Below are 11,625 nucleotides of genomic sequence, written 5' to 3'. Positions count from 1 at the left end.
ATACCTTAAGGTATCCAGATACCTCAAGGTGCTGAATACATCTATTAATACAATTTCAAACAAGCATAAAAGTCATGGTAAAGTTCAGCAATATTACAGCACTTTTAGGAGATGCGTTCTGTATCCCAGAGATGTCTGTGGTCTGGGTTGAAATGTGCCTACCCACCTCAGAGCAAAAGTAAAACACCTAGTGAGGATGCTGCCCAAAGCTGATAAGAGGGCATTGTTACCCATAGGGAAATGAGTCTTAAATGAGCAGAAAGGCCACTTAATGAGAAGAAGTTACTCAGGAAAAAACATGAATGAAGAGTTTGAATGCAATTTCCCAATTCACTGAGAGACACACTTTTAAATTAAAAGTGCTTTGCTTTAGAATAAAACTGGTGGCATTTGGAAGAAGATGGCACTTGTGAAGTATGAAGCTGTATCATGAATTGGGATGTTTTTGTTTTTACTGCAGAAGAGATTCATGCAGATGTGTAAAGATATTTAAGCAACTTTCAAAACATAATTTGGGGAGGTAAAGCTTGGGTATAAATTGGTTAGCTGACATTGAGATCAAATTCGGCCAAATTAATTAGATTGGTTATAGTGAGTGTTTTGATTGGAAATCCCTAATGAAATATGCTGTCAGACCTAAAATGATATGTTTGAACAAGACGAATTATAAACTTGTTCTGTTAGGAGGAGTGGGCCAAACTCCCCTCAAACTACTGTTAAATAGCTTATGACTAGTGTGGTTTTAAACAAGGTCCTTTAACAGAGCCTTACAGTTTACTCTGGTCACAGTATTGGTCAACTGGATACTGAAAGAAACGTCAAATAAACACATTAGTGTATCAGTTTACAGCACAGACCCCTCACATCATGCACTACATCTGTGATTAACTGTACTTTTCATTGTGCTCCAATCTCTACCTGCAGGCTCCCCATGTCCTACAGGATCAAACGCATCACACAATGGCCTTGTGTTGTATGGGCCACTGTGATAACAAAACCTTTGTCTGCATTGCCAGAGCTGCAAGAGGACATGTGGAACACTTCAATAAAAGCATAAAGATACAGTACTGCCTGCTCATCGCTCAGATAACCTGACAAGAAAAAAAAATGACCTAAGTGATCATATTTAGTTAATTTGGAAGCTTAAATAAGTACCATTAACAACAATTAAAATTGACTGCTCTTCTTGTAATATATAAGAGTATTTCCCATTCTCTGATAAAGAGCCTGTTAAAAACATTAACAAAGATTAATCGAATTTCAAATCTATTCTATGTGGTTTTAAAGCTGGTCCCCATTTACAGTACAGAACATAAGATGCTCTCTGGGCCCTAAGCATCCTTCCAAAAAACTTTAGATGCTTTCATTTAAGTTTCAAATGAAAAACCTATTATACAAATGTTTACAAGTTTTCCAAACTACATCTTTTTTGTTTTTTTTAATGACCAAATTTGTCCAAATAAGAGATGTCTATTCACCGATTGTTAGCTTCAACTGACAATACATGCGAACTGTATATTTATATAATTATTAAGCAATCAATGTGCTTCTTTATGCACCGGCTTCTCTCACAGCTTCTCTGTCCCTGGTTTTCCCTCTTTCAATTCTGAAACATTCAGAATAAAAAAATACTCACCACTTCATCTGTAGACGAGATCCAGTTTTTTTAGAATAAAAATAGCATCTGCTTTGGTGTCTTGAGAGTTCCCTTGCATCAGAAACACAGCTCGGTTATGGGGCAGGGCCCTTCTTAAGGGACCCTTGTGGATCAGAGGGTCACAGCAGGACAGGGCCTTTTTAACCTCCTGATCCCATCGTTAGAGTTTGTGTGAAAAGAGATGACTTGAAGCATCCTAATTAGGTACATCCTTGCTCTTCCTCCAGGACCCTTTAAGTAGGGTAATTGCTTATCATCAACTGTGATCCAAGCAGAGCTGTGATTACGTGCCAGAGCTGATAACAGTATTTGATATAAAGGCAGCAAAACATTGCCCAAACAGAACCACCCATTAGCTTGAGTAAATCCAGATGTATTATTTTGGTCTGAAGAAACAGCAACAGTTTCAGTATATATTTTCAAAGAGGCACAACTTGGAATAGCCTTTGTTTTAGGCTGTAGATCTTTGCTGATATTGGTTTGGTTTGAACTTGTTCAGTTGAGAAAGAGGTCTTCCTCTGTTGTTTTGCAGAGATGGATTTTCAGAGATGTTAAAAGTGGAGAAATACTTTAAAAATAAACCAAAGCAGGGTGAGGGTAATTTGTTTTGAAGCTGCAACCTGAAGAGACGGCGTCAGGAGCATTTAGAAGTTTAGAGAGTCACATTAGTTTCCTAAGGATTTATTTTAAATCTTGTTTTCTGAGGATGGAAAGATTGGTTTTACAATCCAAATTTATTGAGTTTTATTTTAAATTATGCGTATAAGCTCAAATAAATGGTTGCATTCACCTTTGAAAAGAATGACAGCATCACATTTCCGGTCAAACAATTCCCTGAAAGTCTTCTGTAAACTGAACAGAACATTGTGGCTTCATTTTGATGTTCTAGATGTGCTTTTGCTTCTTTAGAACCAGGAAAACCCGCCTTAAACACGGAAATCTGGCCTTAAGGAGAGAATCCTGGAAGCGAACATCCACATCAGTTTTTGACCTACTGTGCCTTTAGGTTACTCTCTAAGTGAGCAGCGCTGTCACTGACTGACCCAACAAGCAAGCAAATGAAAGAATTTCATGCGAATTTCAATTTAAAGCCTAAATTATCCTCTTAAAGGTGGTCATAAACTCACCTTGGTGGTTTTGTTCAACAAGGTGAGCATAACTAGTAAATTTTTTTGGGTACAACTGTTTTTTTTTTAACTTAGTGACACAATTACAAGAAGAAAAAAAAAGGCCTCTCATGCTCACCCACAGAACACCAGCTCCACTCATTCAAACCTCCTCCACATTCCCAGAACCAGACTCAGGGCATTTTGTGCTGCTGCCCCATATCTGTGGAATGTCCTCCCTGACACCTTGAGGGCCCCTCAATCCACCAAGTGTTTTAAAAAAGGCCTGAAAACATTTCTTTTTGGCAAAGCTTTTTGTCCCCTTTAAATGTTTTTCTCTCTTTAAGAATAGCCTTTTTAAGCTTTTATCATTTTTACCTTTTGTAATTTGAGATGTTTTGATGGGAAGTCTAGTATAAATTAACATATTATTATTATTTTTTTAAATCGGTTAATGTAATAATTACAGAGATTTACTGACAGTAATGTAATATATTATCCATACCTATGTCATTTGTTATCATCTATGAACTGAAAATCTCAATCTAAATGTTTGCATTGCCTTAGAAACTGCTATTTATAATAACAGGAGCAGGTCACACATATAAGGAGGCAAACATCCTTTTTGCTTCAGCAGCACAGCTGACAAACTATTGATTGTAGAGATCGCCATTAGTCCTACGCTCACTATTCCAATACTATTTTTAAAATAACCTATTTAAACAACCTTGTAATACCTTGAATAGAAAATTGATTTAACAATGTGGGGGCCATTTCACACCATGACAGCCTCCGTATCGTTGGCGGGGGACAAACGGTGTAGGGAGTGGTTCATGCCGCTGCAGTCTGACCATTAGATCCAAATTACACATTATGGCTTTCAGGATGAAAAACCCATTAAAGACCAGAAAGAGAGAAAAATCTGAACTGTTAAAAAAGAGAGATTCATAATAGACACAAACTTAATCATCCCAGCTCAAAAAGTAGATTTCAAGTTCAAAATGATCGAAGCTTTGTTTGTTACAGAACTTAAAGAGTTAAGTTGGTGTTACAACCCAGAATTCAGTCTAAATAGTTATTATAAGGAATGTGTCTTTAGTTGAAAACCATCCAGGTAATTGCTAATTACCAATCAACAGAAATAAGACATCATGCTAAACATCATGATCATAAAAAATCAGCCTGAATCTGCCTTTTTTAGGCACCTTTAATATCCTTTTTTTTAATCCAATAATTCATCCATCCAGCATTAATGGTGCTTATTTCCTTGGAGTCCATCCCAGACAGGTCACCAGTCCATCTATTTTTATTTCTAACAATTAACTTCTATGCTATATACTTTATAACATTTTATCTCTGCTGACAGTAGAATAATGTGTGTGTGTATATTTGAAGGAACTCTTTGCCGTTTCACTGTGAAACTGCCTGATCGGTTCACTGTGACACTTCCTTAAGCTGTGAACGTGATTATGAAAGCGATGTCCCACAGAGTGTGTTGTGTGCACGGAGGAGCTGTTTGTGCGTTTTCTCACCTCAGCCTGATGGCAGCGTTAAGCTCTCTTGGCCGGAGAGCTTATCTTGCTGGTGTTTGGGCTTTGCTATTTGGACTGCGCCCAAAGCGAAGCCCCCATGCCTCTCTGTTCGGGGTAACCTCTGTTAGTTGACCTCTTTTAAAGGCCTGGATGGCTGCTAGCTATCCCTCTGAACCACATTCATCCAACCCTCTGAAATGTCTCAGAGAGCTTCATGCATGTGTGTTTGTACATCTGAGGTGCAAACACACAAAACTGGAGCAAATGATTTAGCCTTATGAGGAAAAAAATGGAAATTTGATACAATCCCAGCCTCAAGCAAACATTTTGACGTCAAAACATTCTCTGTTTGCCCTCTCTGTCTCATTTACTATCTATCAACACACACACAAAATCCCTGCTGTATAAAAATAAAAATGCACTTCAGTTTCTTATCTATATAGAAAACTGCCTTGCAAAAGTATTCATACTGTTAAGAGTTTTTTAGATGTGCAATTAGGAATTTATGTAATGATCCAGCAGAAATTAGGTGCACAAAAATGAAGGATTTTAAACCTTATTACCAAACAGAAATCAGAAAATAAACATACATTTACATTCAGCAACCCCCTAAGTTAATAGGTAGGCAGTGTTGCCAAGGAAACAGCCCTTTGGCTCTACAGAGATATAGAAAGGTGAACAATAAAAAAAAATGTCCCAGCATTCCTGCACTGTTTAAAGGATTATTACCAATTTTTCATGCAGGTGAAAGATTTGGGTATCATCATTGGAAATGTTTGGTGTTACCCTTATATTGCTTGTTGAAAAATGCAAACAGAACCTCATGTGTGTTTTTTGCTCCTCACCTTTCAATATCTGATTTTTACGTTAAATATACATTAATATATTATATTTTGAACAATTTAAACATTGCTTTTATGTGGGGCATCAAAGGAAGGGAGGCTGTACTACAATTTGATGCCAGACTTCTGTTATTTGTTTTTATTGTAATGCTTTTATAAACCATGAAAGGTTTTCGTTTTTCTTGCCAGCTTTGTTCTACTTTTTGCTGTTTAATCAAATTTGATCTCAAATGAACACCCTGAATTTTATGATCTTAACCATGACAAATGTTTTTTTTAGAGTCAGGGGGGATGAGAATTTTGCATATCTAAATTTTCCAAGATTTTTCTTCCAAATTTTCTTTTAAAGGGGTCATAGAATATATAGGGTATTTGGTGCTGGTCCTTAAGGTCTCTGGTTGGGCTGAAAATGGCATATTTGCTGTTCTATGAGCCCTAATGTAAGTCTGGTTAAAAGCCCTAGAAGGAAACGACAGGTTTATTCCTTTTATGGTATGATCATGAATATTTAGATGAGCTGTGCGCTGATTGGTTGGTTTACAACGATTGAAGCTGCTGAGCAAAGACGCATCATAGCAACAAGCACTCACTCACTGAAACATCAAATTGTTGATATGGTTGGGTGACCAGATGTCCTCTTTTTCTGGACATGTCCTACTTTTCATACCTAAAAAAATGTACGGGGGGAATTTCAAAATCAACCGGGATTTTGGTCGACTACAGTGCAGCGAGGAGTCAAAACACACTGGGCACCAAACCAAGCCATCAGCTCCGGGGCTGGTCCGGGAACCCCGGCGGACGTTGGCAGGGAGCCAGCGGGGCACAGAGCGACCGAACCCAACCTGGTGACGGTTGCCTGGACACCGGCAGCCCCATGCTTTCCCCCGCCATCCTTACCGGTCCCCAGCCCCCCTCCTCTGGTCCAGTCAGCGTCCCAGCAGTCAACTCTTCATACCCCCCCTCCCTTGGGCCAGTGAACCAGTGGGCTGGTCTGTATGTCAGTTTCTGGGTGTGACTAAAGTACCGGCCAGAACCAAATAAGGCAACATCCCAGAGTTTGGACCCGTAAATTTGGTGCTTTGTTTGAATTCGCCCGTTTTATGGTGGACGTTTAGAATTGTGAGATATGCAAAGAAAGGAGGTGTAGATGGGGTTTTAACTTCTCTGTACGTCCATTTCATCCACTAAACTATCGTTATTCATCTATAACAATGTAAACTCGGTTTTGCATTCTATGACCCCTTTAAAATCTATGAAAGGTGTCAAACTTAATAGATTCATGAGGCGTCTTAGAGGTATTTCAAAGCTTTCTTATTACTTTTGTTAGTTTTTCCTGTTATTTTCTGTCCAGTCAGTTTATTTGACCAGGACAACATAATGGGTAGTAGAGGACTAAACAAGAAATAGATATTTGCAGCAGATCAACAACCCCTTGTAAACATTTCATGTCCTACAATGTAACTCCTAAACTCCTACACCCTCCTCTGTATGTTTGCACACATTTCACTCTGCAACTCATTTAGTATGTACACATTTATGATTATGGAAATTAGTCTCAATCCCCAACCCTATTTGTGTTTCTAGCCTGCAGAAGTTTCATCTCAACTTCACTCAGACATCATAAACCCCCTATATGCTACAAAATGGAAAATATTAAGGTGAATTTCTCATACAAGAAAATATTAATATTTTCCTTTCTATTCTGTGAATATAAATGACATTCATTTTTTCATTCTGATGCATCTGTAACTAGAAAGAGAGTGGAAATGTTCTTAGGTTCAGGGATATGCAAATATGAAGATGTTTGGACCAAAGTTTCATACCCTCCATTGGTCGACAACTTTTGTGCAGATGTGAATACACACAAACCAACCCTGGATCAAAACACCAAAAACACTTAATGTGGTGATCTTAGTTTGCTTCCAAATGAGCTCTGATTGATTCAAGAAAGCAATAGTCTCTATTCTCATTCAGTAAGAATAATACATTTTTGGTGCGACACCTGCTCAGAAGGCATATGTAATACACACACACCAGTTTAAATCAGTTTTTTTTAACAAATTAAGATTAGCCTTACATGTAACTCTTAAAAATGTAAAATAAATAAATAAATAAGCTCAAAACCACCAACAACTATTTAAAAACCCTTTGAATAATAATAATATATAATAGTAAAGATAAATTGAAAGTCTTGATGATGTAGTGGCAATGAGAAAAATTAATGTACTATTGTTTTTTTTTTCTTTCTTGTTTTCTGTGTTAACATTGTGTGATATTTTATATGTGGTGGAATTAACTTGAGATTAAAATAATACTTTTTCTTTCTTTTCCTTGTTTATTAATGTAGACAGACATCTTTTTTACTCCTTACTGCTCTCTTTTATTTAGGATTTTACATGGATGAGTTATGTTCAGTTTTAATGAATACAATAAAAAAGATAAACTATAATGAAGATTACAACCTGGGGAGAAAAAATATGTTCACAGAAATTTGGCATTTAGCATTTACATGGAGAACAGCTTGGACCTGAAAATGTATGAAATCAGCATGTTTGATGGTCAGCAGGGATGTTTATGTATAAATGTGGTCCTATGATGTGTGTCTGAGGATGAGTATGAGTGCCTCTGTGTAAAGGTGTGATGAGATGTGTGTCTCATTGCAAAGGAATTGTTGCCTTCACAGCTTTAGAAAAGAAACAGTTTCTGAGTATTGTTTTAGATTTAATGTTCCTGTATTGTTTAAATGATAGAAGCGAGACATCCGGTACATTCATCCGGTCGGTTGGGATCTGTAGCAATAAATCTGTCCCTTTGCTGGACTCATGCAGCATAAACCGAGTCCAGATCTGGTTGACAGTATCCCACAATCCCCTGTGCTCTTCTTAGCACCTTACCTCTTAGTTCATTTATTCAGTTATTTTATTTAAATGATTAAAGTTTGTAAGCAGGTGAATTAAGAGTTCAGTCCCTTGCAGCTTTCTGAAAAATGAAAAACCGTTGTTGGACCTTGTTCACCAGGAGGTAGGTGCTCTGAGTCCGGGAAAAGGTTAGAGAAGATATGAACACACAGTAGTGAATGCCATCTTAAAGCTCCACCCTCTTTCTAAGCAGAGATGAATGTGTTAAACCTCCTGCTGTTCACTTCTGCTCTGAATATAAAGCGATTTGAACCCAACTAAGACAACAAACCTCTCTTTGGACTTAAGAAACCAGCATAGCATTGAACTAAGTAGTGAAATCCCACCTGATCCGCCATCTTGTTGCTTAGCAACAATGCTGCCAGCATCCCCTGGGTCTTACAACTTGCAGGATCCATTGTCTGATATTCTAAAACTGCTCCATTTCTGGTTCTGCAGAAACATCTCTGTCCTACCAGAGTCATTTCCCTCAAGGAAAGCAAATATCATCACATACTTTGCTACAACTTGAAGGTCAACTACAAAAAGTGCTGTGTGAAAATAAATTGCAGCAAACAAGAAAATAAAATTATGTCCACTTATGATCAAGACCAAGCATAGGAACAAACTACTTTGTGGAGTGAAACGAAGAAAGACAAATGTTGATGCTAATTATCATACATGTATTAACACACATAGTTAGCGCTAAAGGCCTGGAACCCTAAGTAGGGAACAACCATGTGGTTCCATGGAGGGTATCTAGTGATTGAGATTTGTAAAATTTGTGGTAACTGAAACAATGCTGAGTACTTCATTAAATTTAAATCTGATTGCCATAATGATTGCTTCAGTCATAATATTGACTTCTGTCTCCTGCTACATCTTCCATTTTATGAAGTTATGCTACTAAAACCATAAGTAACTATTTTGCACATTTCTAGGTTGGCTTTGCTTTATAAGACAAGTTGCAAGGATTTAAAAAGCTTTTCTCTCAAAATCACAGTTTATTTTTCTCAAAAAATGTCAGAGAAAGTTTTCTCCAAACAAATAAAACCTTAAGTAATACACTTTTTCCAACACCTTTTGCTGCTGGAAATCAGTCACCTGTATACCTTACAATCCCTACATGGTTTTCCTCCAGTTAACTGAAATGGGTATATATATATATATAACTACAATAAAATATAAAATATTAAATAACCATTAATAATCCAAACACTGTAAACACATATTAAATAAATAATCAACACTAGTACATGTGTATTAGATTTTCATACATTGAAAAACTTACAACAAAAGTTAGAAATATTACAAGGATAATTGTAAGGATAATTATGACCAATATTTTTCATTTATATATAAAAATCATTCTTCACATTTTTATTTATAACACAGCCATGAAATAGGAATCTATGTTTATTATCATTTAACAAACGAATTACAGGTTACCTCTTTTTTCTTGATGTTTGAATCAAAGCCTCATATAAAAAAATCACAAGCCTGTATTTTCAAGTTTAACAGACTAACCCTGCCTCTTTATTTACTCTGCTTTCTAAACGAGAACAAGATATGCCTATCTTCTTATTTCCCTCGTGCCTAAATAAACATGCTGTGCTGAGCTGGTAATTTGCAGCATACCTGCGAGCATTCCTGCAAACCACCACTGAACTCTACGTGCAGAATGGATTGCCCTTTTTCCTCCTATTACCTTCCTGTCTCTATATTCTATAGTTTGGTCTGTAATCACTTCATGATAAGCTTTCTGCAGGCTTCATGTTGTACTCTGCAGGGTCATTACAAATATCTGCCGAGTCCTATTAGTGCTTGATTAGACGCTGTGCAGAGCGTGGGCTTCTTTTAAAGAGAGAGGAAGAGGATTCAGCCGGCTCCAATTAGGCGGCAGAATTATAAGCAAGTTTCTGGTTTCCTGATCAGGTGGAAGATCCCTGGCCTTAGCAGCAATTAGTGCTCCACTTTAAGTTGTTTCACTTTTTCATTTTACTTCATTCCCCTGATTTATGTCATATCAAGGCGAAGGAGGAGAAATGTGTTTGATTTATGTGAACATTTAGGTGGAGAAAATGGAGCAAATAGACATACTGTATGACAAATAATCTAAAAAGTTATTTTGCTGTAATGAGCAGCGCTTTCTTTTTTTTCCTACTGAAATTTCAAAACATAAAATTAAAAAGAGCATCATGTTGTTTATATCTATGAGGACTTTTTCCTATGTTAATAACATCCAAATAGTTTGATTGATAAAAAAGTAGCCTTTGAAAAGTAGGCTAATGTATGTAGGCACCACCATCGCCAGAGTTTATGGATTTAAATTTTTTTGGGGGGAGAACCATAAGTGCAAGAATGCTATCCATCAATTAAAGTGTGTTATTGTTATTAAAGGTCTTTCATACCTTTAATAACAGTTTCTATTCAGTAAAAAACACCCATTGGCTTTATCCGGGGCCGGATAGCGGAGGTAGCAGTCTAAGTAGAGATGCCCAGACTTCCCGATCCACACACACCACCTCCAGCTGCTCTGGGGGGACCCCGAGGCAACACTCAGCCAGCTTAGAGATATAGGCCCTCCAGCATGTCCTGGGCCTTCCACAAGGGCTCCTCAGAACACCTCCCGAAGGAGGCGACCAGGAGGCATCCGGAATAGATAATAATAATTATCGATGCCCGAGTCTCCTCAGATGGCTCCTGTCGACGTGGAGGAGCAACGACTCTTCTTCCGAGCTCCTACGGGTTAACTAAGCTCCTCAACCAATCCCGAAGCGTGCGCCCAGCCACCCTGCGCAGGAAACTCATTTTGGGTTGGAGCTCACATGCGAGTGCCTGGTGGCCGGGTCTATGCCCATGGGGCCCGATTGGACAACCTGAATGGACAACAATACCCTCCTGTGGACCCACCACCCGCAGAAGCACCAGTAGGGGTCAGGTGCAGAGAGGGCTGGGCGGCGGTCAAGACGGGGTGCCTCGACAACCTGGTCAATGCATGCTTTTCTGGCTTTTATCAGTTTAATTTATGACACAATTAATTAGAGGGCATTTTATTTACATTGCAGCACTTTGAATTTGGCTTTTAAGCTTTCACAATGTTGGTCTTTGTCCCTTTCTTCCAACATTAAGAAAGAGAAAACATCAGTGTTATCCTCAATTAAGAAGATTTAAGTAGCAGAACAAGTAAAACAATATGAGGATGAATATGGAATAAAAACTAATTTAGAATGGCATCCTTGTGTATCCTGAGAAAGAATGCAAAATTAATTACATGTTGCATTGATTTCTTGAAAACCTTTATTCTGCACCAAGTGATAAAAATAGATGAGTGAAATATTGGTTCTCCAACACATATGGCCTTTGTCATTGTGTTTCTCCTTTACCTACTCAAGCTTTGTCATTTTTTTTTCCTGATTCATCTGTAAATTTTGGTATTTAATTCCTGAATAACATTTTATCATCTCTTTTACTTAGTATTTAGATTTGATTTTGTCAGGATCCGGGACTTTGCCCACCAGAGGGCGCAGTGGATCCAAGCCTAGGGAGTTTGGACTCAGCTTGATCAGCTGTTTGTTGTTCTGCTGATTA

At 37.8% G+C, this 11,625-nt stretch overlaps 1 protein-coding gene across 2 annotated transcripts in view; it reads left to right on the top strand.

The window, feature by feature from the left end:
* The window catches only part of gpr158 (G protein-coupled receptor 158), a 104,225-nt gene that overhangs the window by 28,020 nt on the left and 64,580 nt on the right, over window positions 1-11,625 (top strand). The gene's annotated exons all lie outside the window — the stretch shown is intronic.

The sequence above is a fragment of the Cyprinodon variegatus genome, unplaced genomic scaffold, assembly GCF_000732505.1.
Source record: "Cyprinodon variegatus isolate N-32 unplaced genomic scaffold, C_variegatus-1.0 Scaffold42, whole genome shotgun sequence".
In the NCBI taxonomy this organism is placed as follows: Eukaryota; Metazoa; Chordata; class Actinopteri; order Cyprinodontiformes; family Cyprinodontidae; genus Cyprinodon; species Cyprinodon variegatus.
This window is presented reverse-complemented; position numbering and strand designations above follow the sequence as displayed.